The sequence below is a fragment of the Bufo bufo genome, chromosome 1 (assembly GCF_905171765.1).
Source record: "Bufo bufo chromosome 1, aBufBuf1.1, whole genome shotgun sequence".
NCBI lineage: Eukaryota > Metazoa > Chordata > Amphibia > Anura > Bufonidae > Bufo > Bufo bufo.
In genome coordinates this window covers 808455471-808474203 of record NC_053389.1, presented here as the reverse complement: position 1 = coordinate 808474203, position 18733 = coordinate 808455471, and the positions used below count along the sequence as shown (strand labels likewise).

At 44.7% G+C, this 18733-nt stretch overlaps 1 pseudogene; it reads right to left on the bottom strand.

The window, feature by feature from the left end:
* Positions 1 to 7180: 7180 nt before the first annotated feature.
* Positions 7181 to 18503, bottom strand: LOC120988795 (annotated as a pseudogene).
* Between the last annotated feature and the right edge of the window lie 230 nt (positions 18504 to 18733).

Genomic DNA, 18733 nt, shown 5'->3' with positions numbered 1-18733 from the left:
CTACACACGTTTCAGTGTTATCTTCTTCATTCTCCCGGTACCGGTTAAGACTTAATTCAAGCTGATCACTGAAATCATGTGTCAGGGACACACCGTTAGGCAAGAGAGTAAATTTTCCTAACAGTACTCCATGTGTGGTCTGACTAGTGATTTTTAAAGTGATAGGACTATGTTCTCATCACGGGCATCTATGTCCTATTTGATGCAACCCATTATCTTATTGGCCTTGGTAAAATGGCATACTCAGCAGTGTGGGAATTTTTTTGTGAAGTAGCCAGAGGACGTCAGCGTGGCGGTATGCAGGATATGTGGGCAGAAGGTGAAGCGTGGTCAGGGTGCTAGCGTTGGCACCACAGCCCTTTATCAACACATGGAGTTTCACTATAAAGTTACCTGGGAAAACGGTGCCACTAATGTAGTGGTACAGCCTGAAACAGCAACTGCTGTGTCTCCTAGCGGCCCGCCTTTTCCAGCAGTTAGGGCTCCTCAACCCCTTCGTCAATTTCTCCTGATGCTCCTTCTCCTCCTACTCCTTGTCACATGTTTCGTCACCAGTCTATCACCAAGGCGATTGCAAAGAGACAACAGTATGCACTTGCAGGCATTCATCCAACAGTGCAGAAGCTGAATGTGCTCCTGGCCAAGTTACAGGTACTACAGCCCCTCCCTTTCCATATTGTGGACTCTAAATATTTCAGAGAATTGATGGCTTGGGCCCACCCAAAGTAGAGAGTCCCAAGCAGTTATTACTTCACTTAAAAAGGTGTAACAGCCCTGCACACGTATGGTGAGCAGTAGAAACATAGAAACCTAGAATGTGTCGGCAGATAAGAACCATTTGGCCCATCTAGTCTGCCCAATATACTGAATACTATGGATAGCCCCTGGCCTTATCTTATATGAAGGATAGCCTTATGCCTATCCCATGCATGCTTAAACTCCTCCACTGTATTTGCAGCTACCACTTCTGCAGGAAAGCTATTCCATGCATCCACTACTCTCTCAGTAAAGTAATACTTCCTGATATTACTTTTAAACCTTTGCCCCTCTAATTTAAAACTATGTCCTCTTGTAGCAGTTTTTCTTCTTTTAAATATTCTCTCCTCTTTTACCTTGTTGATTCCCTTTATGTATTTAGCAGTTTCTATCATATCCCCTCTGTCTCGTCTTTCTTCCAAGCTATACATGTTAAGGTCCTTTAATCTTTCCTTGTAAGTTTTATCCTGCATTCCTTCAGCCTGTCAGCATTAGTGTTGAGTGCAAATATTCGAATAGCGAATATTAATTGTGAATATCGCAACTTCGATAATTCGCAAATATTACGAATATACTGCTATATATTCGTTATATCGAATATTCGTCATTTTTTACATCTGAACAAATGATTCCTCCCTGCTTAAAATGCTTGTGGTCAATGAGTCAGGCATACTCCTCCCCACAAGCGTCCCCGTCACCATGGGAACGCCTGGTGGTTAGAATATACCATCGGATCTGAGTTAGATCGTGATGTTAGAGTATACCAACAGGCGCATACATACTGGCCCCCTGCTGCCTGGCGGCACCTGACCTCTGAGAGGGCACTGTGATCCACACAATTAACCCCTCAGGTGCCGCACCTGAGGGGTTAATTGTGCGGATCACAGCACCCTGTCAGAGGTCGGGTGCCGCCGGGCAGCAGTGCCCCCCCCCCACACTATTAAATCTTTCATGGGCAGTGCACCCTAACCCCCTCTCACCAGTATTACAATCATTGGTGGCCAGTGCGGACCCCCCCCCCCTCCGTATTAAACATCATTGCTGGCAGTGCGCTGACGATCCCTCCCTCCCCCGTATTAATCATTGCTGGCAGTGCGCCCTCAATCCCCCCTCCCTCCCCAGTATTAATCATTGCTGGCAGTGCGCCCTCAATGCCCCCTCCCTCCCCAGTATTAATCATTTCTGGCAGTGTGCCCCCCCCCATCATTTGTGGCAGCGGCAGTTCCGATCGGAGACCCAGCAGTGTAATGCTTGGGCTCCGATCGGTTACCATGGAAACCAGGATGCTACTGAAGTCCTGGCCGCCATGGTCATTTAGTCAGCATTGTACTTACCTGTGCTGGGGCCGCCGGGCTCTCCTTCTTCTCAAACTCACAGGTCTGTGTGCGGCGCATTGCTATAAGCATACGGAACTGCCACCAATGATGAAGGGGGGGGGGGCGCACTGCCAGCAATGATTAATACAGGGGAGGGAGGGGGGATTGAGGGCACACTGCCAGCAATGATTAATACTAGGGAGGGAGGGGGAATTGTGGGCGCACTGCCAGCAATAATTAATACTGGGGAGGGAGGGGGAATTGAGGGCGCACTGCCAGCAATGATTAATACTGGGGAGGGAGGGGGGGTGGGCGCACTGCCAGCAATGATGTTTAATACGGAGGGGGGGGGATCAGCACTGGCCACCAATGATTGTAATACTGGTGATGGGGGGTTTATGAATGATTCTAATAGTGGGGGGGCGCACCTCTGCCCGGCGGCACCCGACCTCTGACAGGGTGCTGTGATCCGCACCATTAACCCCTCAGGTGCGGCACCTGAGGGGTTAATTGTGTGGATCACAGTGCCCTGTCAGAAGTCAGGTGCCGCCAGGCAGCAGGGGGCCAGTATGTATGCGCCTGTTGGTATACTCTAACTTCAAGCGTCCCCATCACCATGGGAACGCCTATGTGTTAGAATATACCATCGGATTTGAGTTTTCACAATCTAACTCAGATCCGATGGTATATTCTAACCACCAGGCGTTCCCATGGTGACGGGGACGCTTGTGGGGAGGAGTATGCCAAAGGGGTTTAACTGTACTGTTTGGAGGGGGAAAAAAATGTCTAAAAAATGTCAAAACGAATATATTCGCTATAGTGCTATATATTCGTTTTTTAGAATATTTGTCTTTTTTAAACATCTAAAGTCATGATTCCTCCATGCTTCTTGCTTGTGGGCCAATGACTCATTGACCACAAGCATTTTAAGCAGGGAGGAATCATTTGTTCAGATGTAAAAAACGACGAATATTCTAAAAACGAATATATAGCAGCATATTCTGTAGTGCTATATACTCGTTTTTGACAACACCTTTTTTCACATAAAAATTTGCATTATGCAAATTTTTTATTACAAATTTCTCGCAATAAAACGAATATCTCGAATACGAATATTCGCGAATATATGACGAATATTCTACCATATAACAAAATAATAACAAAGACAGGTGCACTCTGCGGTCTTACTAAACCCTCAAACTGATTTTAAAATTGAGAGATTAGCCGGTGTAGGACATGTCTGAGCCCGAGCACCGCGCCAAGGTTTCTCAAGTAGCTCGGGGACCTAACACTGACCTACCTGTGCCGTATGGGCTATACCAGGAGCCAGTGGGCAAATTACAGGAGCATGAGGCCGACTCACAAACAACTCACCAGTTACCTCCAGCATGTAACCATGCTAGCAATGGGAGGAGGGAGGAGTCTGCGAGTCCCACTCAAGACTGGCTGATATGGCCCAGGCCTCACAGGTGCACCTAAATGTAGCCTGTGGATGGAAAGCAGGCACATTTAAATTGGAGTTTATACACCTCCAGGCATCTCTAAAAATAAAAACTGAAAAGAATGGCGTGGTATTAAACAAGCAGGAAGTGCTCAAACCCACATGCAGTTGTGCATATAATAGGGGAGCAAATCCCCATTCTTTTCAGTTATTTATAGAGATGCCTGGAGGTGTATAAACTCCAATTTAAATGTGCCTGCTCTCCATCTACAGGCTACATTTAGGTGCACCTGTGAGGCCTGGGCCTTATCAGCCAGTCTTGAGTGGGACTCGCAGACTCCTCCCTCCTCCCATTGCTAGTATGGTCACATGTTGGAGGTAACTGGTGAGTTGTTTGTGAGTCGGCCTCATGCTCCTGTAATTTGCCCACTGGCTCCTGGCATTGCCCATACGGCACAGGTAGGTGAGTGTTAGGTCCCCGAGCTACTTGAGAAACCTTGGCTCGGTGCTCGGGCTCAGACATGTCCTACACTGTAGGACATGTTGGCTAATCTCTCCATTTTAAAATCAGTTTGAGGGTTTAGTAAGACCGCAGAGTGCACCTGTCTTTGTTATTATTTTGTTATATTGCTATATTGATTATCACATCCACATAATTGCTATCTTGTGTAGGATGTCTATTGTGGTACTTGTGGTTTGCTGCGGGCATCCTTCACTGTATGCATTTTTGCTGGGGATCGTCATTAGCAACGGGCAACAAGTGCAGGATTTGCTCCCCTTGAATATTCTACCATATATTCGCAAAATATCGCGAATTCGAATATTGCACCTGCCGCTTATCACTAGTCAGCATCTGGCAAAGTTCATGCCAGCGTTGACGTGTGGATCTGTTACTATGGTCAAGGAAAGTATATTTCCTTTACAGCCCATTGGGTAAATGTTGTTCTGGCCCAGATACACCAGCAATTTGGCAAGGTGATGGCAATGCCAACTCCGTGTTGTAATTGTGAGATTTCTGGGCCAATGTCCTCCTCTGCCTCCTCATCCTCCACCTTGTCCTCAGACTTCACTGTATGCACAGTTCAGAGTGGTCATCCAGCATACCATCTATGCAGAGCATGGCATTGTCACATGGTTCTGCACCTGATCAGCCTGGGCAAACGGAGTAACACTGGGAAGGAAGTGCTCTGCGTCATTAACCAAGAAATCGCTGGAACTGGAGATAGAAACCATGTTCACCGGTAATGAGAAGAACATTCTGTCTGTGCTGCAACAGGGAGGGATGACCCATGTGTCCTGCATGGTGCACGTCTTCAATCTCATTGTCATCCAATTCCTGAAGTATTCAACCCAACTGAAAGACGTCTTGAAAATGTCAAGGAAACTGTGCATGAAGTTCAGCCACTATTACTGTGCAAAACACGCCCTCCTTTAGCTACTAAGGCAGAATGGTGTTTCCCTAGAACGCCTCATATGAAACGTTTCCACACATTGGATCTCCAACCTCCACATGTTGGACCGATTGTATGAGCAGAGGGAACCTGTGATCGATTTCTTGATGATATAGATGAAATGGACTATTCCTCAGTGTAACTTTGATGTTAGACAGTGACAGCTCATGAGTGACACCTGCATTTGCTTAGGCCCTTTGAGGAGGCCACTTTATTTGTCAGTCACTAGGACTACGATATGAATGATATCATTCCACTCCCAAAGCGTCTTATGGGGCGAATACTAATAAAGCGCTTCTATTTTGGAAGCGCTTTATTAGTACCGGAGGACCGGGAAGCTGTGAAGTATCTGTACTCACCGCTTCCTGGTCCTCCGCTCAGCTGTCTGCTGTGCAGGGCTGCGCACCATGTGACCTCAATGTGCGCAGCCTTCACAGCTGACAGCCGAGAAGCAGGAAGAATAGAGAGAGCGCTGGTGGCAAGGAGCAGTGGCGTCCAGGAGCAGGAGAGGTAAGTTATTATTATTTTTATTTTATTTGCGCTGATGGCTGACATGGGGGGGCATGATGGCAGGCATGATGGCTGACATGGGGTCTGACGGCTGACATGGGGTCAGACGGCTGACATGGGGTCTGACGGCTGACATGGGGTCTAAAGGCTGACATGGGGTCTAAAGGCTGACATGGGGTCTGACGGCTGAGATGGGGGGCTGATGGCTGAAATGGGAGGCTGATGGCTGAAATGGGAGGCTGATGGCTGAAATGGGGGGCTGATGGCTGAAATGGGGGGCTGATGGCTGAAATGGGAGGCTGATGGCTGAAATGGGAGGCTGATAGCTGACATGGGGCATGATGGCTGACATGGGGGCATGATGGATGATAATGGGGCTGATGGCTGACATGGGGGCATGATGTCTGACATGGGGGCATGTTGGCTGACATGGGGGGCTGAAGGCTGACATGGGGGCATGATGACTGACATGGGGGCATGATGACTGACATGGGGGCATGATGGCTGACATGGGGGCATGATGGCTGACATAAAGGCATGATGGCTGACATGGGGGCATAATGGCTGACATGGGGGTCTGATGGCTGACATGGGGGGTTGATGGCTGACATGGGGGGCTGATCTGAGGCATTGGGGGTCTGATCTGAGGTCTGATTAACATTGGGGGTCTGATGGGGGCTGTGAGCTGAGGTCTGATTAACATTGGTGGTTTGATTGCTGGTCTGACCTGAGGTGTAATGGAAAATATATTTTTCTTATCATCCTCCTCTAAAACCTAGGTGCGTCTTATGGGCCGGTGTGTCTTAGAGGCCCAAAAATACGGTCCTCAAACCAGCGATTGTCTGAAGCAGAGAGAAGATACCAGGACCACACAGAGGAGAAGCCATCTGCTGCAGATGGGACCAGGTCCAGGTGAGCTGCGAGGGAGGGCACCAAAATGTAGCTTCGCTTGTTTTGGCAAAAATCCTTGCACCGGCCCTGACCAGATGCATGGTGAGTTGCTTGCGTAGTGACAGCCGCATTATCACGATTGAGCAGAGGGATGACTACTGGCTCTCCACAATGTAAGACCCTTGCTACCAGTCTAAAATGGGGGCCTTTTTGACACATTTTGAGAGGGATAAAAAACTTAACTACTATTAAGACATCCTATGGTATGTAGTTGGTTGGAAAGGATGAGTGAGCCATCTAGTTCACAATGGCATGTCTTTGACCTCAACAATAATCTTGCACTCACTGAAAGCCAGGGAGAATTGTAGCCTGCTACTACTAATAATAATTAATAGTTGAATAGTTGAAATAATGAAAAAAGAGACAATATAATAAAAGATATCAAAGTAAAGCCTTGCTAGGGCCTTCCTCTAACATTTTTATAGCAGTAAAATTTACAATTCATTATTTAATTTGATTTTTATTTCAATTTATACAAAAATAATAATCATATGGTCTTGATTGAATATGATGCCTTATCGAGATCTGCCTCGAACAGTATGGACCTGTGGAGGGTTTGGTGGTCCTCCTGCTGCTTCTACTAGTAATATAAAAGCATTGCATAGCTAGATATTAACTAGAAGTCACTCAAAGACTATTTGAAGACCCTCAGTAGATAGAATTTCTAAATATACATTTTTGTGAGAACATGTAACCATCATTAAGATACCAGCAATCAAGTTTGAAGAGTGTCATTGAACATATAGGGTGCTATCTTAGTTTTTTCTCATTATATTGTCCCTTGAGTTTATCTCAGGTCTGAATAGTATGAAAAAACACTTAGTAAAAAACATACATACAACCAAAGCCCAACTGGATGCTAAGATTGCAAAGATCTCCATAGCCACTGTGTACTTGCCCTGAGCACTGAGGGAGGCTGGGATATAAGACATCCACACACTGAGGAAGGCCAACATGCTAAAGGTAATGAACTGGGCTTCGTTAAATCTGTCAGGAAGTCTCCGAGCCAGGAAGGCGACTATGAAACTAATGGTAGCCAGAAGGAACAGATAACCCAACATGGTCCAGAAGGCAATGGGTGATCCCTCATTGCACTGAGCAACAATGAGTCCAGGTTTATTATTGGTGTTGTATTGTGCAAAGGGAGGCGCAATGGACAACCATGCAACACATAGGATGAATTGTAACAGACAAAAGATGAAAATAATAGAGTAAGAAACTCTGAATGTGGTCCATTTCCGTAGACTGCTACCTGGTCTGGTGGCCATAAAAGCAAAAACAACCATAATTGTCTTGGCCAAAATGCATCCAATACAAAGAGAGAAGACCAGACCGAAAGATACCTGACGTAGGAGGCATTTCTGCTGTGCTGGGTAACCAATAAATCCTAAGGAGCATAGGAAGCAGAGACAAATGGAGACCAACAGAAGGCAACTCAGGGAATAATTACTGGCTTTAACAATAGGGGTATTCCTATTTTTGATAAAAACCCTCAAAATAAGAAGAGGAACAATGGAAGAGATAAAGCTGGATGTAGCTAAGGAAGCTCCCAACACATCTTCATAAGATAGGAACTCGATGGGTTTCGGGAGACATCTGGATTTTTCATGATTTGGCCATTGGTCCCATGGGCATTTAAAACAGTTAAAATATTCTGCAAAACAATAAAAAATATAAAGTTATTGCTCAATAGTGCACACTTATTTCAACTTCCATTGTTTTGGAATATTATTAATGTAAGGTTTCTGCCAAACATTTTTTCTCCATTTTATAGAAAAAAATCTATTTTTCTCCATTTTATAGAATAAAATTGAATACATTTAACATAAAGTAAATAAATATTAATACTTCTTAAAAATAGTGATGTGAGAGTGTTGGCTTTAGAGGTTCTATTGGAAGAATGTATTGCATTGTATTCAAAATGTATATCCCAGCTAACCCCCAAATGATGTTTCTTATGGATTAGGGATGGTTGAGAGTTGAGGGTGGCCCACTCTTAGGCATTACTATAATGTCATACCAGGCCTGTAAGATCCTTGCTTTGCATTGGTTACAAGCAACCCCCCAAATCTCATCTGAATATATAGCCAAAAATGAAGAATGTTTTTAGGCGGAAGAGAGATGTCTATATGAAATGTGGAGCAGAAAAAAAGTTTTAACTCGTTTGGGGGTCCATCGCTTGATCAGGGCTCCCATCTACTCATTCCCAAATTATTATTTATTTATCTTTTGCGCTTTTTCATTGAGCAGAGTACCTGATAGCTAATATGTGATTGTATTCTCTTGGTGCTAATGTGTACCACTTAACGTTCTTCTTTTATGATCTTATTTTTACTATTTGACTTCATGTTGCCTGGTGTACTTTCTGCTGTCTCTGTCAGGTGGTGGGATTTCTTTTGGTATATAGCATATTTAAATAAAGACAAAACTCAATAAAAAATGTTGATTAAAAATTTGCGTAAGCCACAACAAGTCCTTAGATATTGACAGAGCTTGCCTGTCTGATTAGAGATCTCTCCTTCTAGGCAGGGAACGCACTCAAAGCAGCAGGGAGGTCGACCTTGGATGGCTGACTTCCTAAATCCCAGATGACAGCTCTCACTACAGACAGAACGTGGAACCTGTTTTAGTATTAAAAGATATTATTATACAAGGAATGGTTAAGGAATATACATTTTTCCTAATAGATAAGTCAATATCGTCCCTCCTGATTGGCTATAAGGTTGATTACAAGGTATTGTGGGCAAGCCCACCAACAAGGGCATAACCTAGGGCCATATGATCCTTATTTCATGTCCCCTGCCCTTTTTGCCCCACTAGTGGGTGCCAATTTAAATGTCTTCATGCCAAATACAGAGGTATAATTGTGGGGAGGGGCTACAGGATCATTCGCCCGTGGAGAGTCACAAACGAACCACTCTACTTTACTCAGGAAACTATACTATATACATGGCTAAGGCATAGAACGGAATGATATTTTTGCCTGGCAAATACAGTATGTACAATCCCTATCACCCTTTTTGCAGGTAATGCGTATTGGTAATAGTGGGCCAGAAAATGTTGCATGTACCCTTCAGATTTTGGGTATGTCTCCTTCCCTCTGCTGGTTTCTGCAAAGACATATTTTCATTCTCTATGCTTGCTGAATAGACAGGCTTTTACTGATGTGATGTGTACTCTGAGCCAATATCTCCACCTTGCAGCTCTACCTCCCCCTTTCACAGCATGCAGTCTCAAAGATGTATAGATAGAGAGAAGCTACAGAGATAGTGGGTTAGAGATAGTCCTTGATCGTCCTAAAAAGGTGTATATGTATCCTTACAAGGTATTGGTCCCACCTTTTGGGGGTTTTATGGCAAATGCCCAAGTGGCCAGAACAGCAAAAGGGAAGCATACTCAACTGCTCCTTACTGCTGAATCCTGACTCCTTTGCTCCCCAAACTCGACTGCCTCACTCTAGTGACTAGACTAGAGTCTAGTCTATCACTGTAAACCTATGCTTTAAAACCAGTGCAGCCATTGACTGGCTGCAGTAGGGACTTGACCCTTTTGCATTATCTCAATTGGTCAAGTGACACAAAGAGTCCTGTAACCACTGCAGCCAGTAATTGCTGCAGCAGCATCAAAGCCGATGTTTACAATAGGGGACCCAAGCGAGGTAGCCGAGGCCAGGGAGTAAAGGAGCAAGGATCCAGTGGATAAGTAAACTGGTTGTCCAAGTTCTATTAGAATTCTCCCAACAGCTCTTAATGTGCTAAATGACAAAAGAAGTAGTACTTTTGTCCTTGATTCTTACTGTGCCTCACAGCCCTCACGGCAGTTGGTTTTTCGTGGTGCAGCAGTGACATCCCACACATGCTGACCTCAGCTGTGTTTGGCTGTATGACCACCTGGTGTGTACAGGACATCACTGCTGGAAGCCAGGAAGATGACATCATCACTGTGGGACCAGAGCACATTGCTGAAAGTGGCAGGGAAGAAAATGGTACCACTTCTAGGCTATGTTAGAAAATGTACTGATGTTGGGAGAGTTTTAATTTAACTTGGACAACTTTTATATGTGTGGCATTATACTGAACCCTGCATTAATATGTCAACATGGGCCAATGCCCAGGGGGCTGCTCAAGCCTTCTTCATGGCCACCAACCACGTACATTAAAATCTGATGCTCTCAGCATTAATCAATGTAGAAACATCAGGTACTTACAGTATGCATCTGGACAGTGCCCACAGGTGCCCTACTTAATACTACTGTATTGCTGTCCTTGGGACAGTGAGATAGTTTCATACTATGGCTTGGGTGGTGGTGCTTTGTACACTGAACTGGCTTCTGCTGCTTATGGCGTCGAGAGTGTGGTGACTCTGTGGGTCGAGGAGAGGGGCCTCCCTTTCAGACACGCTGGCGGTGGGCGTCTGCTTGCCATAAGCTGCGGCAAGCTGCGTATACAGTACAGGGTTTCCTGGAAATAACATAATTTGTCCTCCCTTTCTGCCAGAGGAAATTTTTTTTCAATTTTGCCCTTGTAACTGGCTATCCAGTAATCATAAGACTGCTTGGTCTCAATGATATGCCTGTCACTACGTACAGTACGTAAGTGAGTCTACAGATTGACATTCTGACCAGCATGCCCCGGGAGCCACTTCTTTCCACCACCGCACCCCACTGAAACTATTGGATGTCGTGGCTGGTGTCACCATCATCATCCTCTTTATCCTCTGACTCCTCTTTCTCCTCCTCAAGTGGCAGCACCTCCTCCTCCTCCACATGGGAGTTTCTCATTGTGGGTTCCCAACAGCTACAGAGCCACCAGTGGCATGAGCATCTCTTCAAAAACGCATAGGGTTGTGAGGGACAATCGCAGCATGAATGGCATTAGCTACCATTGCCCAACCTGGAAACAACACATGCTCCCTGCTAAGGCGGTCTGGTACATGACCACATAGTACACGGATTTCAGCTGCTCATACAGATGCTTGAGCATGTGCAATGTTGAATTCCAGCTAGTTGGAAAGTCACAGATTAAGCGGTGTAGCTGCTTATCATTCTGAAGCTGACAGTCTAGGAGATCGTTCCTCACCATGTGAGAGGCCCGTCTCCAGGACATTGCCAGCACCTTGCACAAGCCAGTGCATTTTTTTAAAAGGCGATGCAGGGAGCATGTAAGCATGTGGAGTTGGCGGGGTGACAGCCAGTGGGATGATTGCTGCTTGATGTACTTGAGCAACTGCTTGCCAGTGTAGCTACTCTCTCCCAGTCTGATCAGCTTCAATACTGCATAGCAACGCCTGACCTGACACATGTGATGGAAAGGATGGGTAATGTGAGTGATACTGTGCCCTGCTGCTGTTGAGAATGGGACCGTGTCCATGGAGGAGGAGGCAGATAAGTGCCTGCTGTGGGAGCCAGCCCCATGAAATAGTAGGAAGGGGTGAAAAGGATCTGGTCATGTTGCTTCGGTGCTGCCTCTCCTCTGCCACAAAAAACATAGACCAACTGGGCAGTGAAAGACATGCACTGTCCCTGCCCATAACAGCTGCTCCAGGTGTCCACCATGGCATGAACCTTGCCACACAGCAAGAATTGCAATTGGCCCGCATTCTCCGCTACATGAAAGAACAAGGCTCTACTGCAATGGTACTGCAGCGACTGCACTACCAGCAACATGGCCAGGTAAGTGTTTTGCTTCTAGAAAATCTAATTGCTGGTGGAGAAAAGTTTTTTTATGCTCAAACTTTACATTTTAGATGTCTCTAATGGAGCTGAGCACAAGGAGGGGTCTTAGCCAGGAGAAGAAGGTGATGGTGATGATAACAAACATTCTGTATTCCTTGGGGATGCAGTTTGGCTGCCACAAAAAGGACCAGGAGAAGGAGGACAGAATTGTTCTGATTGGGAATGCTGACCAGTTGTATTTTCAGTGATGCTGCCTCATATGCTGCAATAGACCTCCAGTACTTATAGTTGTGTTTGAATGGCCTTGGCATATTTTAATCCTGCAGATCTTGCACATAGCCCTGGTTTTGTGTTCCCACCTTGTGGAGAAAAAGCGCCATATGGGAGTTACTTTAACAAAGCTACAGGCAGCCAAACTGCGTTTAGCTCTGCCATGTTCTTGGCCTAACCCACCGCACAGCATCAGCGACATCACCAGATCCCGAAGCATATGTAGCCCTTCTGTTCTTTGGGAGTTATGTGGCCTCTGCTCTTTATTGATGCCGCCACCACCCTTCTTCTTGATGAAATAATCACATATATATGGGGCTTAATTAAATTGAACCCTCCAAAAAAGTTTTAAATTGCAACTGTATGGAAACTGAATATATGTAAACAGGTGTCTGGGCTTGACGCTCATTTTCTCGTTAATACACACAGCTAGATTGCTGCTATACTTTGTAATTGCTGCAGTAATCACTTATATATATGCAGCTTAGTTAAATTGAATCCCCCAAAAAAAAAATTTATTCCAACCATGTGGAAACTAAATATATATAAACAAACGATTGAGGATTGACGCTCAATTTCTCATTAATACACACACTTACCCCTGTGAAGGTCCATAAAAGTGACGCGAGTAGTTCAGATCAATGTTGGAAAGGATGTGGACAACGGGGTGAAGTGAAGTGTAAGCCTGGGCACGGTCACAGCCAGACATGCCTATAACAGCCAGTGCAGGCTAAGCTTGGCTTGCCATGGAATCAGATGTGTGGAAGATATAGCAACCAGAGGAAAGTATTCTTCAGTTGCCAGAATATATAGCTGCCAGAGGAAAGTGTTCTCTGGCTGGAGCAGGAGCAACAATAGGGAAGTGCCTTGTAGATCACCCGGACACCATGCTTATTTATTTTACTGAGTGTCAGGAGGGGGATAACAGTCGAAGGCACAGCAATCCAAGGATACGAGAACTGACCAAAAGTCTAGTAACCAGACCCAAGCAGAGTTTAGCACAGCAGAGAGAAAAAAAAGCAGAGTTATTAAGTGTGCCTGTCAGCCCAGCAGAGAAAGAGAGAAAGCACAGTTAGCAAGTTTGCCTGCCAGTTTATGCCAAAGCCTGCTGGGACCAAGAAAAAGCCTGAATGTAAGAAAAGCATGAATATTGTCTGGAATCAAGTTTACCCAACTAAAGCTGCTGTTAAAGTTTGTCAAGGTCTGGACTCAAGGTATTCTTCATCCCCTAACTCAACTATTCCCCTTTATTTGCTTTGGAGCCCTAGCCTGGGGTCCCGCTGTATCCAGGTAGGGGCATCGTGACACATATAGGCCGCACCACACCACTCAGCATTCCTATAGACCTGGGACGCGATAGAGCCCTGGGGGGGGGGGGGCAGCACATCGCACAAGCCCTCCCCACACTTCCTCTCAGGGTCATGTGAGATCCCTCTTTCTTATTTTCTAGTGCTTTTTTCATTCCGACATGTGCTCTAAAATGGCTTTTAGTGGTTTCGTCTGAAACGGACCCAGAAAGATTTGGGATTATTTGCCCCCCCAAAAAAAAGCAGAGTTTTCGCTCATCCTTAGTCCCGAATGTCCCAAAAAAGTTCAGATTCTAACAAACCTGAAAGTCTTGTGATTTGTTTCAAACTAATCGGAGAGGCCCATGTGTAATATTTCTCTGAGTGAGATGTGCAAGCCAGTTCTTCTTTCAAAAGGACAAGAATAGTGAATGATATAACACTTCTCTAGTAAACTGTGCAAACCAGTTCTCCTTCCATAAGAACAAAAGTACTAAGTGTTTCAATTGCACCGATTAGCTAAGTGGCCTTGGCACTACTCTTTCTCACTAGGTAGGCCACCTAGTATACTTGAGGAGTTCAGCCAAAACTGATTTGCATTTCTTGGAAATATATATGCAAATTAGCATATCTTACTTCTCCTGGTATCAGATAGGCTTTATGTTGGAAGAAAATCTAATTTTTAGATATTTTCCAGAAACGCAGAGGTATGCAAATTAACTTTTCTTTATGATAAAAGACTGATTGAACAGTTTGAGGATAATATGAGAGGATAATCTTATTATGAAAAAGCACTGAGTGAACAGTTTGAGGCTACCACAACGGGGGTATCCTTGAACTGTTCAATCTGTGCATTTATATAATAGAATTTCCTGTATTTCTCTCTCTCTCTCTCTCTCTCTCTCTCTCTCTCTCTCTCTCTCTCTCTCTCTCTCTCTCTCTCTCTCTCTCTCTCTCTCTCTCTCTCTCTCTCTCTCTCTCTCTCTCTCTCTCTCTCTCTCTCTCTCTCTCTCTCTCTCTCTCTCTCTCTCTCTCTCTCTCTGTCTCTCTCTCTGTCTCTCTCTCTCTCTCTCTCTCTCTCTCTCTCTCTCTCTCTCGCTCTCTCTCTCTCTCGCTCTCTCGCTCTCTCGCTCTCTCGCTCTCTCTCTCTCTCTCTCTCTCTATCACTTAAATTTTTCTGTGGCTTTTGAAAGTGTTCTTTTTCAGTATTGGTATGTGAACATTTAGGGTATGTTCACACATCTGTTATAGAAATTTCTGCAATTGAATATTAGTTCCATACGTGTGAATATGGATGCTTCTTTAACAAACACATAGATGTTTTAAGATGAATGGGTCAATCACAAAAAATTCTGTAACAAATTTGCTATATGTGAACATACTCTTAGAGGGAATCTTCAGGCAGGGAAAAGAAATTATAGTGAGGAATATATCACTTTCCTCATATATTAGAATGGTCATAGGCTCACTCTTTATACCCTTCACATACAGTATGTGAGCAGTGTAGAACACATAGGCACATGTTACACCTTATAATCACTGTACTATATTCAAAATTCACATTTTCCTCATTCTGGGTGGTCAATGGATCTTTTGTAACTAGTCTTAGATCTCACCTGTTGATCTCCAGTAGGCCATACAATAAGACTTGAGTTAAGGATCAGAGCTTTATCCAGGGGTTCTGAAGTGCTAAAGGTGCCAATCTTAACTGGTGTCATGGTCCCATCTCGATTCACTTGCCAGTTCACAATTTCATAGACATCAGGTGAATCCCCATTCTCATTGAAGTAGATTTCCTTCCCCATGTTCAAAGTTATTCTTACCTTTCTTATTTAATATGTGAGCTACAATGAGAAAAGCAATTGATCAAAGTCAAATCATAAGTCAACATAAAGAAGCCATGTCCAAAAAGGTTCCTCACATTACAACTGTAAAGTAGACTGTAGATGAGCACACCAAACAATAATATTAGGCGTTACTATCTGCTGAACAGACTGTGATATGTGATTGTGGGCACCTTGGCCCCACTCTTATTTCCCTTCTCTGTATTTGCCCCAAGTGCTGCTGTTACCACAGCTACCATTGCCCCTGCTATGAACACCATGGATACAAGTGCTACTACTACCACCAACAACAACACCAAGACATGCATCAGGTCCCCTGCCTCCACCTAAATGTCCTCCATATTGCAGTTAACAAGCTGACTATTCTCATACAACTCATCAGCAGGAAAACTAGAGTATCTTCAATAGCACATGGGGTGTTGTTTCTGATTCTTAAGGAAAAAAGAAGCCCTCTCCGCTTCCCTAGGAAGAGCAGTGAAGACAGAGAGGATACAACTAAAGGCTTCTCTGGGGTCAGAAGGAGAAGAAGTAGAAATGCGCTGATCCCTGGGACAAAGTCACGGTGTCAGATTTTAAGGTGACAAAAATATCACCCATCCTATGTAAAAATGTGGCACCTACCAGAGGCCAGGGAGAACTGTGGCCTGCTAGTACACCACTGCTTCTACTGACCAGACATGTGGTGTTCAATGTTCTTCTACAGCTGTTTGAACTATCTTGATTCATGTGCTGTTTCTTGTATTCCATGTTAGCTGAGGTTCAATATTAGACTGTGATGAAGATGACATTGTACCTTGTGTATGTCAAAGATGTCAAGGTGCTCAACCAAGCAAAATAACCTTTGTGTATTTATGATAACTAGTGGTTCCCAGGTATTGGGTAGGTAGTGATTGGAGATGAGCGAATTGAAGTTGACGAAGTGGAATTTGATCCCAATTTCCTCGCACTTCATGGTAATGAATCACATTTTTTCCTAAAATAGCTGCTACACATGTTAGGACATGTAGAAAAGAACTCTGGGAATGAGGAATCACCCACAATGCAATGCATGTAGCCAATCACAGCCCTATAAATAGCGTCAGCCATCTTGAATGCTGCCATTTTCCAGTGTGCTTAGTGCAGAAAGAGACATCAGCAGGCGCTAGGGACAGTGCTAGGAAAGACTTTATTGTGCTGAAAAATCGATTTAGAAGTTCAGGGAAAGATTATTCAAGGTGTAGGGAAAGGATAGGGAGACATCTACACTATAAAATGATAACAGGGGAAATAAAGGGAAAAATATATGTCATAATTGCTGTTCAGAGGTGAAGTTACATTTTACTATAGCCATTTAATGGGTCTATTAATAGGAAAGATACGTATGTCCATATTAGCCCTTCTGCAGTGAATTTAGATTTTTTATTTTTTTTGGGGGGTGTAATAATAGGGGGAAAAAAGGAAAAAAATATATGTCATAATTGCCGTTCTGCGGTGAAGTTACATTGCACTACAGCCATTTACGGGGTGTATTAAAGGGAAATATACGTACATCCTATTAGCCGTTCTGCAGTGAATTGTGATTGTTATACTTTTTTGGGGGGTTTATTTATAGTAAAAAATATATGTCTTAATTGTCAAGTCTCATTGTACTACAGCTATTTACGGGGTGTATTGAAAGGAAATAAACCTACGTCCTATATATTAGCCATTTTGCGTTGAATTGTGATTGTTGAATTTTTGGGGAGTTTATTAATAGGAAAAAATACACTGCTCAAAAAAATAAAGGGAACACAAAAATAACACATCCTAGATCTGAATTAATTAAATATTCTTCTGAAATACTTTGTTCTTTACATAGTTGAATGTGCTGACAACAAAATCACACAAAAAAAAAAAAAAATGGAAATCAAATTTTTGAACCCATGGACGTCTGGATTTGGAGTCACACTCAAAATTAAAGTGGAAAAACACACTACAGGCTGATCCAACTTTGATGTAATGTCCTTAAAACAAGTCAAGATGAGGCTCAGTAGTGTGTGTGGCCACCACGCGCCTGTATGACCTCCCTACAACGCCTGTGCATGCTCCTGATGAGGTGGGGGACGGTCTCCTGAGGGATCTCCTCCCAGACCTGGACTAAAGCATCTGCCAACTCCTGGACAGTCTGTGGTAGATAGAGCGAGACATGATGTCCCAGATGTGCTCAATTGGATTCAGGTCTGGGGAACGGGCGGGCCAGTCCATAGAATCAATGCCTTCGTCTTGCAGGAACTGCTGACACACTCCAGCCACATGAGGTCTAGCATTGTCTTGCATTAGGAGGAACCCAGGGCCAACCGCACCAGCATATGGTCTCACAAGGGGTCTGAGGATCTCATCTTGGTACCTAATGGCAGTCAGGCTACCTCTGGCGAGCACATGGAGTGCTGTGCGGCCCTCCAAAGAAATGCCACCCCACACCATTACTGACCCAATGCCAAACCGGTCATGCTGGAGGATGTTGCAGGCAGCAGAACGTTCTCCACGGCGTCTCCAGACTCTGTCACATCTGTCACATGTGCTCAGTGTGAACCTGCTTTCATCTGTGAAGAGCACAGGGCACCAGTGGCGAATTTGCCAATCTTGGTGTTCTCTGGCAAATGCCAAACGTCCTGCACGGTGTTGGGCTGTAAGCACAACCCCCACCTGTGGACGTCGGGCCCTCATTTCACCCTCATGGAGTCTGTTTCTGACCATTTGAGCAGACACATGCACATTTGTGGCCTGCTGGAGGTCATTTTGCAGTGCTCCTCCTGTTCCTCCTTGCACAAAGGCAGAAGTAGCGGTCCTGCTGCTGGGTTGTTGCCCTCCTACGGCCTCCTCCACGTCTCCTGATGTACTGGCCTGTCTCCTGGTAGCGCCTCCATGCTCTGGACACTACGCTGACAGACACAGCAAACCTTCTTGCCACAGCTCGCATTGATGTGCCATCCTGGATAAGCTGCACTACCTGAGCCACTTGTGTGGGTTGTAGACTCCGTCTCATGCTACCACTAGCGTGAAAGCACCGCCAGCATTCAAAAGTGACCAAAACATCAGCCAGGAAGCATAGGAACTGAGAAGTGGTGTGTGGTTACCACCTGCAAAACCACTCCTTTATTGGGGGTGTCTTGCTAATTGCCTATAATTTCCACCTGTTGTCTATCCCATTTGCACAACAGCATGTGAAATTGATTGTCACTCAGTGTTGCTTCCTAAGTGGACAGTTTGATTTCA